The sequence below is a fragment of the Triturus cristatus genome, chromosome 9, assembly GCF_964204655.1.
Source record: "Triturus cristatus chromosome 9, aTriCri1.1, whole genome shotgun sequence".
Lineage (NCBI taxonomy): Eukaryota > Metazoa > Chordata > Amphibia > Caudata > Salamandridae > Triturus > Triturus cristatus.
The window spans coordinates 953,911,448-953,927,582 of record NC_140592.1 but is presented as its reverse complement, the minus strand read 5'-3'; positions in this window follow the sequence as shown (position 1 = coordinate 953,927,582).

Sequence of the window (16,135 nt, the reverse complement as noted above, 5' to 3'; positions counted from 1 at the left end):
AGTAGTCCTGTGGAATGTTATAGGGTCTTCTCGGCGCTTGATAGTTCCTGCGCCCTTAGTAGATGGTTTCTTGAGGGGGGGGGATTGAGTTGGTGGCTGGAGGCAGGATAGTAAGTCCCTGCAGATGGTCCCTGGGTTCCCCTCCCGCCGGGCCAGATCAGTGGGCTAGTCCAGTGTTCCTCACGCAGCTTGGAAGGCAGCACCTAAGCCCTGTCACTCCCAGTGGTATAGGTCCCTGACTAGGCCCTACCGCCTAAGTCTCCTGCGTAGGATCCCCCAGGTCAGCGTCACCCCAACTGACTAAAAAGTTTCCCTCCTTCCCTTATATATGCCCAGGTCAGGTGACCACTCTCTAAGGCGGCAAAAATCAGACCCCTCCCCTGTTCTGGAAGGTTCCAGGAGCTTCCCTACTCTAACTATGGGAGAAAAAGGCGGCTGGTGTGGCAACAATGTTTTAGGGTCCCAGCCAGCTCCTGGCGACTAGGGTGCTACTAAAAAGACCACTCTGCAGTAGCAGGGGCCTGTGGCAGCCATGTTGGGAGAAGAGAGCACCTGCACCTTAGCATTGATTAGCAATGGGAAGGCGCTCGGAGACCTAAGGCCAACTAAAAGAGGGTGGAAAAAAATGAGGCACGGGCGAAAAAAACAGGGAAAGACCACCCTAGGGCTGACAGGTCTAACAGCTAGGATTTTGACTTCTGCATTAAGCAGTGAGATATGGCAATAGGAGGTGCACTTGTCCCTAGGTTTTCCCTCCTTATGAATGACCACAATGGAGGCCAGTCACTGGTTTCCAGGGAGCATCCCCTGCTTTCGGTTTTCCAAATACTTCTTCCTCAAGTACAGGGCCACCCTCAAGGCTGCCAGCTTGTCTAAATCTATTGGGAGGCTATTGGGTCCCATAGCTTTACCAGATTGAATACTGCGAATCGCCTGGGCTACCTCTTCGTCTATGATATCACCCTCCATCAGTGCTAGAATATAGAATATCAGGGTTAATGGTGGGAAGGGGCAGGTCTGCTAACAACTCCCTAACGTCCTCTCCCGTGGCTGTAGTGGCGGGAGTGTATAGGAGAGAATAGTGGCTGGTGAAGGCTTCGCCAATTTCTTGTAGGTCCTTTAACACTACCCCTGCATCAGTGCCATTAGTGGTAACTAACCTACTTGAGCGCTCACGCCTATCCAGCCAAGCCAATAACTTCCCTGCTTTATCTCCCACTTCAAAAATGTTGTGATGCGTGGCCAAGTGTCCAGCCCTTGTAGTCTCAGTAGTCAAATCTTTGTACTCCCGCCTCTTAAGTCCCATGGTGTGTCTAGTGGCGTCCAAGTCCTCCCCTGTTAGCTCCACGTCTCAGTAACTAAATCTTTGTACTCCTGCCTCTTAAGGCCAATGGTGTGTCTAGTGGCGTCCAAGTCCTCCCCTGTTAGCTCCACTTCTATGTCTGGTATCTCCTTCTGTAACTTCTCCATGGCTACCCCCGTCCCTTTTTTGCTCCACCATGAGGGAGAGTGCCTGCCCCTTGACCACCACCTTGAAGATTTCCCATAGAATCTGTGGGTATTCCACTGACGCTTCTTTTTACCTGAAGTAACACTCCACAGTATGCATCAGCCCTTTCCTAAACTGCGGGCTTTTAAGTACCAGGGGTTTAGCGAGATGATCTTCCGGGGACATGGTGTACCCGTATTGTAGGTCTTCCATATCGGGGAATGGTCTGAGACACCTGTAGCTAGATGTCGCACATCACGAAAACTTGCCACGTGGTCAGCCAGGGTGAGAATGAAGTCTCTTCATTAGAGATTATTGTGTGCTCCCAAGTGGAATGTGTAGTGTTGTGTATCCGGGTTGTGAGTTCCCCACACATCGGCAAGTCCCATGGTGGTAAGGAAGTCCGAGAATTAAGCGTGTCTATGTAGTGGGCATCATGGAGATGAACAATCCTTCTGGTCACCCAACGTCGTGTTAAAGTCCCCTCCTCTTAGGAGCACTCCCTTTGGAAACCCCAGCAACACTTTGCACAGGTCTGGGAAGGCTATGGTATTCAGTGCTGGGGGAACATACACCGTCAAAATACCCAGTCTGCCCTGACCATGTGCCTGATACAGATGTATATCTGCCCTGTTTATCTGTCCAGGTCTGTTCCACCTCCAGAGGGAAATGTTTCCTCAGGAGTATGCCAACTCCGCTGGACCCCGAACACATCATGGGCCACCAGTTTATATCCCTATCGGTTTAATGTTCTACAAGTGTTGCCCACTAAGTGGGTTTCCTGCAACAGGACTACGTCTAGGGAGTGTCGTTTGCGTACTGGAGCACTATCCCTCATTTCAATTTGTCCCCCAAGCCAATAACATTCCAGGATAGTAGCTGCAACCCTGAAGTGGTCATGAATTCAGCCTCTGAGAGCCCCCTCGTCCAATCTCCCCTCCATTGGTCCTCAGTCCCAGAGGTCAGACCCAGAATTGTGATCTTACACTTAGTTCAGCCTTGTCTCTCTGTGTGGTGTAATAGCTCAACTGCCGCTGTGTCCAACTAATCAACAATACATAACTAGATAAGAATTTAGTCCCTTCCCCCCGTCCTTTTGGTCTCTGAAAGACTGTTGCTCAACACTGAAAAATATGAACCGCCCCATCATCAACTCTGCAGAGTGCCTGTCGTCCCACCCCAATCTGGACTGTGGAGAACTGTGGCCCAGTCATTTCACCCACCGCCCCTCCCATAGCTGCTCAGGAACTAGAAAGCGTTACCAACATATCAAAACTGCAGCCCCTTATTGTAAAGATATAGTCCCCATCTGTACCCCCTATGAAGGAGTGACACTGTAGTCAAGGGTTCTCCGTGAGTCTGAAGTCCATGGGGCCAGATTCACCATCCAGTTTTCAATCACAAGTAGCACCCATAGCCCCCTGTTAGTTACTTAGCAGTCCCAAAAAGGAGTATTGAGTTATACATAGCCCAGTGTGTCATAATTTTAACATCCAGTCTCCTGAGTTCACTGCTCTGTGTGTCTTGCAGGCCTCTCTGTCTGTCTGTCTGTCCCTTTGTGCCTTGGGGCCATGCCCCTCCCTCATCACTCTCCATTCGTCCATCCACTCCCAGGGCTCTGCTGGAGTCGTGAAGAACCAGGCCTTGCCATCAGCTTTAACCCACAGCTTCACCAGGAAAAGCATAGAGTATGTTACTCACTTGTCTCGCATCACTTTCTTGACTTCTAGGGAAACTTCTCCTTTGCCTCAGGACCTTCATGGAAAAATCTGGTAAGAAAGTAATTGTGCTATTTTCATAGGACACCAGAGGAGTGCTACGAGCTGTCTGTAATATAGCATCTTGGTCTTGAAAATTGAAATTTTGGGCCAGCGTCGACCTCGTGTGGCCCCAGTTTTCAGTTGTCCCCCAGGGACCTGGTGTGCCCTTTTTGACCATGAAAAATTTTGATTGATCACATGGCTGCTAGTGAGTCACTACCTGGTCCTCAAAAAAGAGATCCTCTACAGACCCTTCCGCCTGTTCAAAGACCCTTATTGTGCATATGTTGTTTTGTCACGATCTGCACTCATACTCATCGAGTTTGGCCTCCAATAGTTTACTTGTGGTTTGCAGTTCGTTGACTGTTTTCTTCACTACCTCTGTGTCGTACTACTGTATCCTTGCCTGTCCAGAGCCTGTTCTTGAACTTTTTCTAGAGTTAACGCAATGAGAAAGGTCCCTTCTTTTTCGTTTCGGATCAGGCTCGGTATGGCAGCTTATGAGTTTTAGAATGCCAACTGACGCCTTGGGAGGCTCCTCCAGGGCTTGTCCCTGTGATGGGGCTTCCTCACAATCACTAATGCATTACATCCTTTTCTGTAATTATTTTAGTTACAAAGAATAAAGAAAAGAAAGATTCACTATGAAGTCCACCGCCCGTTCGGGGACCCCAATTATGCGTTTGTTGTTATGTCGCAAGTTGCCCTCATACTCCTTGAGTTCGGCCTCCAGTAGTGCTTGCAGTTTGTTTACTTTTTTCTTTAGTACCAGGCCTGTGCACCAATGAAGGTTCCCCCACGCATCCCTCGTCAGTGAGGCTCCCAGCAGGTAACTCCTCAGCGTGCCCCAAGCCCGTCATACCAATGGAGTACTTGGGCCCGACCTTGGCTGCCCCCTTCTCCCACCCAAGAAGTGATAGAGCGGGGGGGATTCCCTTAAGTGCACCGTCTACTTTCTTCTGCTAATAGGGTCTGTGAGCACTCACTTCGCTGCATCAACATTACAGGCATCTCTCCTCACCTCTGCCGGCCTTGTCTCCGCTAGGCCATCAGGACTGCTACAATCTTAACATGTAGGTCGGGTCCGGAGATCTTGTGTCTATTTTTGTGGCTGCCAGGCGATCCACTGCAGCCTCTCCTCGCTCTGGGCCCAAGACACCTCAGCTGTTCCCTCCGGACTCTCTCTCTGTGGCAGGCTGCTCCTCTCACTCCTGGCCCCCAACACGAGCCGCCGCGTGGAACAGGAGAGGCTCCATTACCGCAGAGCAGCCTCTCCTCACTCCAACTACTGTGCTGCAGTTTCTCGAGTTGGACGAACGAATCTGACAACTGGTTTCCGGAGTGCCTGCTCACATTAGGACTTGGCTGCCACACGCAGGTAGCCCGCCGCTAACTGTTTACCATGTCAGGGGCTGCTCATGCCTCACCGGGCGCCACTGTCGCACATTAGTTCCTCAGGTAACGGATAATGCATCGGATTGTGTTGGATTTAGACGGTGGGTTGTGGGCACCCCACTAGTGAGCGGCCATCTTCCTTAGTGTTCGGCCACGCCCCAAATTACTTTTTTGAATCATCTGGTAGTGGAGTGGACCTTGAAAAATGGCCTTGATGGAGGCTGCCAAGAGACCCATCCAGTGTGATGAGAAGCCTATCGTCAGCTCTCACTTGATTAGAGTGATTTTCATGCAAAGCTTGAGAGTGCAAGAAGTGAAATCCTTAGTGAGCCCCAGAAAGTCCTTCAACTGAGGAGTACAAGAGGACTTTTGAGAGTTTAGTAAGAAGCCACGATTGTGGAGAAGAGGGACAATTGAGTTGAGCTAAGCTAGAGTGGTTGGGTTTTAGTGCATCAGAAGGAAGTCATCCAGTTGTCCAATAAAGGGAATGCCTTTGAACCGGAGGTAAGATAACACCACGTACAGACCCTTGGTGAAACACCAAAGGGCAAAATGTCTGTAAATGGTAGGCAGCGAAACAGCCACGTCTTATCCCTTCATTAAAAGTTTCAAGAAGGACTGCTCTTGTGTTTCTCATATAGAGATGGAAAATAGATATCTTTCAGGTCTAATGTGGCCATCCATTCACCTGAAAAAAAGTATGTTTCTTAGAAGATTTATGCATTTTCTCTGAAATGTAAGTGGTTGAAGAATTTAAGATTTATAACAACTCTCAGCCTTTTCTTTTTCTGTTTTGCCAGGAAGAGAAAGCTAACAAAACAACATTGGATTGGTAAAGAAATTATTGGGACATTCCTGAACACTTGAGCGATGACTTGGCCCATAAGGGTGCTGTCATCTTGGGGACAAAATTCTGAGATGTGGACACTTGAAATTAAGGGGGAGAGTGTAAAAAGCTATTTGGTAACCAGCAAATATCTGTAGGACACCCTCCCACCTTTGCGGTATCAGGTGCATGAAGGGAAGAAAGGCAAACCTGGGTGGGGAAAGCTAGAGGGTATACCCTGGGTAGTCAAAGTGGTGAGTGTTGCTTAAAGCCTCATGCTGCACCTCAGGCAGCACTTGCAGAACTCGTCACTTATAGAGACTTTGGGTGAAGACCTCATGTCCACAAAACAGCAAAACGTACATCCCAACAACTGAATAAAACCTTCTGTTGATCACCAGCTATGACAAAAAGGCTTGCAGAACATGCATTTGAGGCTGAATTAAGCCTTGTCCAAGGCGATGAAGATGAAGACACACTTGCAAATGGAATTAAACTTATCCTAAAAGAGGAGGCTATTTGTTTACTCAACAAGGGCTCAGAAGAACATTCAGCTGTCTCGGAGTCCATGCAAAATAAGATGGTTCTGCATGCTCACTAGAGATGGTGAAATGCATATGACCCAGGAAAACTAGAGTCCACCCCTTCCAGAATCAAGGTCAGCTGTGTAGTTATATTATTTTCATGAGTATCCATTAGTCGCACAAGAGTAGTCCAGGACGTGGCACAGGTTCAACCCACGATCAAAGCTATTATGGATATCCTCACTTGAGCATTGCAAACAAGATAGGCAATAACTCAATCTCGAGTAAAGTAGACCTTGGGAGGGATGGCAGGGTGGGGGCACTATGCGCTGAGCAAGTTGCGAGCTGCTTTTTCCAATGGAGAGGCGAACAACTGAAAGGTAAGCACATTAACCTGCATGAACCCAAACGAACATCGGTTTGCTGTAGAGATCCAGAATGATAGGCTCAACAGATAAGCTGTAGACAGATGAGGCCCAGGTGAGAAGAGAAGTTTCTAGGGAATTAGTAAATCAAAAATGCCAGGGGGAGGTGTCATCTCCAGTCTTACTGCACCCTTTTCCAGATAATTTTTCCTTAGTCTGGTTTCCCTTTGGTCCTGTGGAGGAGCTCTTTCAATGGACTCTTGAAATCTTACCACTACAATTAGAGGGGACAGCAGCTCCTTGCTGCAGGCAGCTAGAACTGTTAGTGTTCCTGAAAGGGAAGAATGGCTGACAGATATTAGGTTATCCATTCCCAGTCCAAGGAGGATTGGAAGCAGGTTCTATTTTCATGATATGCCTTGCGTAACAGGACACAGAAACTGGAGTGAGGGAGGGAGAACCCTTGGTGCCTTCTTCCAAGTCAGATGTACCTGAAAGGGACTTTGCTGTGTAAGGAGGAGTACCAGTTAAATCTAAAACCATAGTTAGTATAGGTGGACCCATGGTCACAAGAGCGGTATACATACTTCCTGGATTCGCAAGCTTTAATGCCTACTTAATCCATATCTCAATGTGAAGATCATTTGTCATCCTTCTCTTTTGTTTTATATATATATATATATAAATATATATATATATATATATATGTTCGCTTCAAAAGTGCCCGTAGTAAAAGGAGCACTCAAACACCGGTGATGTGCTAAAAGCATTTATTAGGTATACGCGCTGGTCTGCGAGTCGATGATTGCAGCTTGAGCCATATGTTTGCCTGACGCGTTTCGGAGTATATTGTCCTCCTTCCTCAAAGGCTTATGGCATTGAAGTCTGCGTGGAACTGCCTCATTTAAATACCGGATGTATCGTCCTGGATGGACTCCTCCACTCATGGCTCAAGCTGCAATCATGGACTCGCAGACCAGCGCGTATACCTAATAAATGCTTTTAGCACATCACCGGTGTTTGAGTGCTCCTTACCCTACGGGCACTTTTGAAGCGAACATGTAAGGCGGCTGCCCCGCTGCCAAGGAAGCACCACCCCTGAGATGGAAGGGGGGCCTTGTGGATCGGTATCCACCGGTCCGCTTTATGGAACACTGGTGAAGGATTTAACGTGCATCTGGGAGCTGGGGCCCATCCACGGGTCGAAATAATCTTTTAAGCAGCGCTACCATTTACGGAACATTTATCGCTGGAACCACAATGCCCAGAATGCTTCACATGACGGAGTGGAGGAGTCCATCCAGGACGATACATCCGGTATTTAAATGAGGCAGTTCCACGCAGACTTCAATGCCATAAGCCTTTGAGGAAGGAGGACAATATACTCCGAAACGCGTCAGGCAAACATATGGCTCAAGCTGCAATCATCGACTCGCAGACCAGCGCGTATACCTAATAAATGCTTTTAGCACATCACCGGTGTTTGAGTGCTCCTTACCCTACGGGCACTTTTGAAGCGAACATGTAAGGCGGCTGCCCCGCTGCCAAGGAAGCACCACCCCTGAGATGGAAGGGGGGCCTTGTGGATCGGTATCCACCGGTCCGCTTTATGGAACACTGGTGAAGGATTTAACGTGCATCTGGGAGCTGGGGCCCATCCACGGGTCGAAATAATCTTTTAAGCAGCGCTACCATTTACGGAACATTTATCGCTGGAACCACAATGCCCAGAATGCTTCACATGACGGAGTGGAGGAGTCCATCCAGGACGATACATCCGGTATTTAAATGAGGCAGTTCCACGCAGACTTCAATGCCATAAGCCTTTGAGGAAGGAGGACAATATACTCCGAAACGCGTCAGGCAAACATATGGCTCAAGCTGCAATCATCGACTCGCAGACCAGCGCGTATACCTAATAAATGCTTTTAGCACATCACCGGTGTTTGAGTGCTCCTTACCCTCCGGGCACTTTTGAAGCGAACATGTAAGGCGGCTGCCCCGCTGCCAAGGAAGCACCACCCCTGAGATGGAAGGGGGGCCTTGTGGATCGGTATCCACCGGTCCGCTTTATGGAACACTGGTGAAGGATTTAACGTGCATCTGGGAGCTGGGGCCCATACACGGGTCGAAATAATCTTTTAAGCAGCGCTACCATTTACGGAACATTTATCGCTGGAACCACAATGCCCAGAATGCTTCACATGACGGAGTGGAGGAGTCCATCCAGGACGATACATCCGGTATTTAAATGAGGCAGTTCCACGCAGACTTCAATGCCATAAGCCTTTGAGGAAGGAGGACAATATACTCCGAAACGCGTCAGGCAAACATATGGCTCAAGCTGCAATCATCGACTCGCAGACCAGCGCGTATACCTAATAAATGCTTTTAGCACATCACCGGTGTTTGAGTGCTCCTTACCCTACAGGCACTTTTGAAGCGAACATATATATATATATATATTCACTGAAAAAACCATAGGTTTCACACACGTTATAGTTAGCTGGACATTTCTCTCATACAAAACCAATGAAATTCCCCCGTTATAGTTAGTACAGCTAACTATAACTCGCGCGACCGCAATCTACTGCTGATGACGTCACATATTACATCACTCATGACATGTCAGTGACATCACTCATGACATCACTGATGACATCTCAAATGACATCACTGACAATGTCACTGATGATGTCATCCAGTGAATGTTTATTTTTCAAAAATGTTTATAAATATAGGGAAAGGCCTGTTTAAGAATGAGTGGGTGTACAAGTGTGTAAAGGGTTGATTTTCTGTGTTGTGTAACTGACTCGACAAGTGAGTCCTTTAACTACATCTTACTTTAGACTAGTGCATAAACTGTATAAATGTTTTGTATGTGTCTGTGTGTTGAGGTATAAGTCGTGGCATGGTTTTGTGAATAGCTATATAAGTGTCTATAAGGGTTTTTGATTGCTTGTCTCAGTATCTTTATGAGTTCCTACGTGTTTGTGTGGGTAAAGTGTGTGTGAGTGTGCATAGATGAGTGAGTGTGTGATTCTATGACTGGATGTTATTAAAAGTGCATCTCTGAAGGACTGTATGGTTGAGTGAGTGTATGTATGGCTGTATTATGGTTTGAATGTATGTCTCAGTGGTACATTTGTGACTAACTAAATAGAAAAAGGCATAATATATGTGTGTAAGAGTATATAAGTGGTTAGATGTGAGAGTGTGTAATTGTGAGAGTGTCTGTATGGATGAATGTGTGCTTGTGTCAATGATTCTAATTGAGCATAAGAATATGATACTATTTTTGTGAGTGAGTGAACTTGAGTGTGTATAACTGCATTAATGAGTAAATGGCAGTGTGATTAATTGCTTGAATGACTAGGTGTGAGAGTACCTCTATGGATGATTGTTAGTGTGTGAGTGTCTATATAGATATATGTATACATTTATATGATACTTTTTTATGGACTGAATGTAACTATGAGTTACTGTACAGGTGAGTGTGTGGAGGTGAACGAAGGTCTTAAAGTTTTTTTTTAGGTATGCAGTTATTAGTATTGCATTATTTATGGATTTGAGAATGGAACTGTGTAATTTTCAGTTGGTATATGAATGGTTTTATAAGGGTGTGAGAAGATGTGGTAATTTATCACATTGATGTCTTGAACAGTGACATCGTCAGTGATGTCATTTGAGATGTCATCAGTGATGTCATGAGTGATGTCACTGACCATGTCATGAGTGATGTAATATGTGACGTCATCAGCAGTGGATTGCGGTCGCGCGAGTTATAGTTAGCTGTACTAACTATAACGGGGGAATTTCATTGGTTTTGTATGAGAGAAATGTCCAGCTAACTATAACGTGTGTGAAACCTATGGTTTTTCAGTCAATTTGCAAGGTTTTTTAAATGCTAATTCCTAACTATAACGTGTGTGAAACCTATAGTTTTTTCAGTGAATTTGTACGTTTTTTTAAATGCTAATTTTTGAATTATTAAATTTAATATATTTTTTTTTTATAAAAATAAAATTCCTATGTATTCATTTATATATTATCTGTATCCTTTTATTTGTTCTTGCTCTTTTTATTAACTTTCAATTAGGATAAAGTTGAACAGTTTATTTTATTTTTGCAATTAATTTTTCTCCACTTTTTTTTTTTTATATAAATTCTTGGGGTGCGCGCTCTGAGCGCGCACCTAGTACGTTTTCGTAAGTTTTTTATGAATACCGTCGTACGTTATTTACGTACGCATACATACGTTATAGTGCGCGCTGGGAGCGCGCACCCAGTACGTATGCGTACGTACGTACGCATGCGTGCGTGCGTCGTACGCGCTCCACGCAGTTCACTTCCGCATACGCTTAAATTACGCGCATTAACGTTCGCGTATATGCGTGTTCAACGTATGCGCGTTACGTACGCGCATATGACGTATGCACATGCGCTCCTACGCGTTCGCGCATGCGAAATCACAAGGTGCGCGCTCGGAGCTTGCGCAGTGCGCGCACCTCGGGTTATATGCTTAATAAAACAACACTTCTAATTGGTTATCATTACTTTCAGTTTCTGATTGTTTCAACACCACACCCAATCCCCTCATGGCAAGTCATGTGATCATGAATCATCACTTTTGATTGGTTTGAAGTACTTTCATTTCCAGATTCTTCCCAAACCACACCTACTCCCCTCATTATTAGTTCTGATTCCTTTGGAGAAGGAGCTATTCTGTTGTTGAGAGACAATGGCTGAACAGCAACCATCTTCAGACACTGACCAGGACACTCTTGAGAGGCAGAGGAACAGGAAGCAGAAAGACAGCTTTATATGGCAGTTTTTCACTTTTCCAGAGGGACAAAAAAAGGTAAATGCACCTAAAGTTGTGTACTTTGTCAAAAAGTCTTGTCACGTGGGAATCCTAACAAGAAGTATTCTTTTAGCATTCACACTATGTTGAGGCATGTTGACAAAATGCATCCAGTGACTTTTCGTCGAGCTTCTGGAGCAAACCCTCCACCTGCTCAACTGACGACATCTGCAGCAGCTCAGCCGAGCACACCTTCGGCAGCTCAGGCGAGCACTTCTTCCACACCTCTTTTTGGACCACCTTGTTTGGCGAGGTTGTCCACACGCTGCACTGATTGCGGTCGACTTATTTCTGTGGGTGAGACCAGTCTTGATCTCATTCAGAGAAAATTTGATGCGCATGAGTGCAGTAGGCCATAGATTTTTTTTCTTTTTTTTCGTTTTTCTCTTCCTGTTTCCCTCCATTAACTCAAGGGCTCTTTTAAGAGCCACTTAAAAACTAAACCCCAAAAAATTTTTGGGGGATTTATTTTTAATTGCGCGCACCCAAGGATGTTTTTAAAAATGTTTTTTTTTTTTTTTTTTAAATGTAAAGTACAAAGAGAGGTGAAGAAATGGAAGCATGGAAAGGGAGGATTGAGAAATACAAATATTTTTCACTTATTTTTTTAAAAAAATAACTTATTTGGAAAAAATAAATTTGTTGTATTTTGCAAGGGAACAGAATTTCGTTTTTTCTTTTTTCTTTCTAGTTCTGCAAAAAAAGAAAAAAAGTATTAATATTCAATCATACATTTCAAAAAGCATTACATGTTTTTACATATTTTACAAAGCAATTTTTTGCCCTTTTTTTGCTGTTTTCAGAATTTTTTAATTTTCACTTAAAATAGTGAAAACAATTGTATTCATCATTTAACAGCGGGCAAAAAAAAAAAAAATCTAAAAGATTGTTTAAAAAAAGCCCAAAAACTATCCTCACTAAAATATACCTTGTTAGAAATATTACATATATATTACAAGTACTTTTCTAGATGAATACAAATGTTCTAGATAAACCGTCTTTAAACCTTGTCGCAAAAGCACACATGCCAAAATAATTTCTGTCAAAGGAGTCCACAATTGTTTTTATTACTTTTCCTTTAGGCCAAATAGTAATTTCAAAATTCTTTTTAAGTGATATCTTCAATTATAATCCTTTAAAATTACAAAAAATGCTTTCTTCAGAGGCAGTTTTTAGTTTTCAAAATTTAGGTTTCAGAAAAATTAAGTAAGGCAAACGTTGCTTGAAAATCAATTGGGAATCATTACACAGTGTCCAGCCTTTTTCACATTTAAGATAAACTGTGTAGTGTCCAGAAGTTACAGTAGGTCCTTCATGAAAAATTATTGCAACTGTAACAAAAGTTTTTCCAGAAATTGATAATTGTTGTCCTGTAAACTTCTTTATTAAAGTATCCAATTTTGAACCATCAGCTCTACAACGTTGCATCATTAAAATTACATACTGACCATATTTCTGTAAAAATGACGTGGAAAACATGTCAGATTTACATTCAGAACATTCCATGTTGTGATTGGCATCTTTAACTAATTTACTAAAAGTCACTGATTTACTTTGTGGTAATGGTAAAAATATGAACCTTTCTGAATCAACATTACTACTACATGTGTTCATACAGTTTTCACAGCAATGTTCCCATTTGTAAGAGACACAAAATAAGTTTTCTACTTCTACTCCTTCATCTTCAAGTACGCTCAAAATATATATTAAGAATTCCTGTGCATCTTGCTGGACATTTTCTTTAAACTGTGTAGAACCACAACATACATCTAAAAGATTTCTAACATCAGTAGCACTTTCTATTTTAGTTTTATCAGTGCTCAGCTTCTCATAAAGGAGACTCAGCAGAGAACACAATCTTTTTCCATGATTTACTATTATCTGTTCTAGCAACTTTTCAAGATAAAATACAACATTCAGCACTACATTTGCATAGCAGTTGACACCAGAGCTATTTTCAAAATGGCAACCAACAACCTCTTCAACACTGTCCTTTTTCTTTTTCCTTGCTATCACATCACTGTCCTTTTTTTTTTGTTCTGTTCATCCACATTACAGATATTTTCAAATCTCCTTTTCCGAGAGACAACATGTTTTTCAATCACAGGATACTGTCCTAAATGAGGAGCATAGGTTCTTCTTAATCTATTTTACTCCTTTACACAGTTTGTATCAGCACTAACTTTTGAGTCATCAAAGTCTATCATAAATAAACCAGATAATGTTTTTACTCGTGACAGAGCAACATATGCCATACCTTCTTTGAACACAGTAGAACCAATGTTTACAAAAGCACTATCTACAGTCAATCCTTGAGACTTGTGAATAGTTACAGCATATGCTAGAGAAAATGGAAACTGCTTTCTACGCACATATAAGTCTTTCACAAGCATGAAACGAACTGAACAACGACAAATGTCTTTAACTTCTTCTATCTGATCAAATTTTATTTTTAAACATTCAATTCCATCTTTTTTCTGATAATTAATAAAACCCACAACTCTTCCCATAGCTCCATTCACTAAACCTTTTTCTACATCCAAATTTCTCCTTAAAATCACTCGACAATTCATGCAAACATATAGATTTTTTTCTAATCCAGCTGTTTTGGAAATGTTCTTCTCTAGTGAATCCAATTTATTTTTCAGTTTGCCTGTTAGTGTAAAAGTAATTCTTTCATGCTGAATTTTGTCCTCTGCTTCCATTTTCTTAATCTCTTCCTTTTCCAATTTCAAAAGTTCCTCTTTGAATATTGAGCACTCACGTAGTGTTGGCATTAAGCAGATTACAGTATTTTTTTCAGCAATGTTCTTGTATATTTTCTCTGCAACTATTTCTTCATTTGGAAATAAATTATGTAGCATCCTACTCTGTACTGCTTTTTTGCCAACTTCTGTGAGTAGTCCAATTCTGATATCTTTCAGAATACTTGCATAATCTTCGTCGTTTGCTTGTCTCATATTGGTAGTGAGTTCTTTGTACTCAAAGAACGACCAAATATTCGCATTACCAATGCTTCCTAATGACTTCTTCGTGTCTTCATGTGTCACAGTATTAAACACTGGTTGTCCTTTAACTGGAGTGAGCTGTAAAAGATCTCCAAAAACTATGACGTGGGGCATCCTTGATCCACAACAGCAAATGAATATGAGGAGCACCTCTTGCTTGGTACTCTTTTCTCCAAAAGAAATCCACTACTTCTCCAAGAGGTGGATTTTTTTTATTGCAGATGAAGTACATCATAGCCTCAAATCTATGATTGAAATATCTGCAAACATTAACCGGATCCAATGAGCACAGTTCTCCTGCTGTCTTGTATTCAATGTTTTTAATGTTTGAATTTGCCTCTCGTAGAAAATCCAATAAATCATCTCAAGCGTGCTCGGCACAGCTTAGGGTTACAAACCATGTAGGAGTTCCTAAATTCCGTAACATGCATTTTAATTCTCCATGGCGTCGGTACCAATATTCATTTGTCCCACGCTGACAAGCCATCAGATTGATCAGTTGTGTTTCCAAATGATCATCTCGGTGCTGCACTTTCTCCATAAAATCCTTAGCAGACACATTATGTAGATGTACTCCACTTTTTAAAATGTGATTTACTGCATAAGATAATGCAGACAAGTTACTTTCAAATAAAAGATGAAACAAATAAGGAATACTTTGACGAAATCTTGAATCTTCAGCATATAGTCTTGTAGTCCGATACTCAGAAGCTGGAATCTGTTCTGGGCATTCATCGTATCGTCCACCTTTTCCTGTAGGAAACAGCTGAGGAAAACATCGAGCTTCCAAGCTCTTCTCCCATACACTCACGGGAGTTCCTTTTGCTTTCTTCATCTGAAACAGATCAATAGTGTCTCCCTTAACTTCTTTTGAATGAAGAGGATGTTTGCTAAAATGTTCATAAATTTCTTCTTCTTTTGACTTGTCCACTTTTTCAATTTGTCCAGTTGGTGTTTCTGTGTCTTCTTGTAAATCTTCTTCTTCTTTATCTATATAAATTGATTCATACCATTTATTATTCCTTTTCAAATATAAATTTGCTCTTTGTACTTTCCGTACATCTACCAGCTCCTGCCAAATCTTCTTATTCTTTGTAGGTACACCATTAACCAGAATAACTAATGGTTCAGTTTCCAAAGTATCTGCATCAATAGTTTCCATATTTTTTTGCAAATCCAAGGGCAAATACACCACTCTTCCTTTTAAACCTCTCAGTAAATCTGAAGGAGGTAATTTACCAGTTTTGGGCTCCATACGTACTATGGTCTGGAACGGATGAACACATTGAATGAGTATAGACTCATATGTATTTAAATCAGAAAGTTCTGCAGGAATAGCATCCAATTCTAAATTATTATGTACAGCTCTGGTCGGCATTCTATTTTCTTCTAACTTGTTATAACAGTATTTCCAAATACGCTGATCTTCACCCAATTCAAAACAATTTTCCAGAAATATATATGTTGCAAAATCTTTCCACTTATAATTATCTTCATTTTCACTTTTTTTATACAGATCAACATTCCTTGTTTGAATTTTATAATGGCTTCTGCGGCAACAAATACAAATAATATTTGGTCTTTCATTAGAGATGATAGTAAATTTTGTCATTTCATCCTAAATTTTTTTAGCAATAATGAGTTCTACATTGTGTTCCTCATTTTCCTCATTAACTGTGTCCTTTTCTGCACTTTCTTGTTCTGGTCCGAAGTAACAAAACTGAATCTCATCGGTAACCTTCACTACATCTGATACAGATCCACGGAACAGAGCATTATTTAACTCATTTAACTTTACTGCTGGACTTTTAGCAAAATACAATGTTCTCACAAACTTTCTCATTTCAGTATGATGAACAGCCAGCATCCTAAAATGATGAAAAACACTTTTACACACTTTTCTA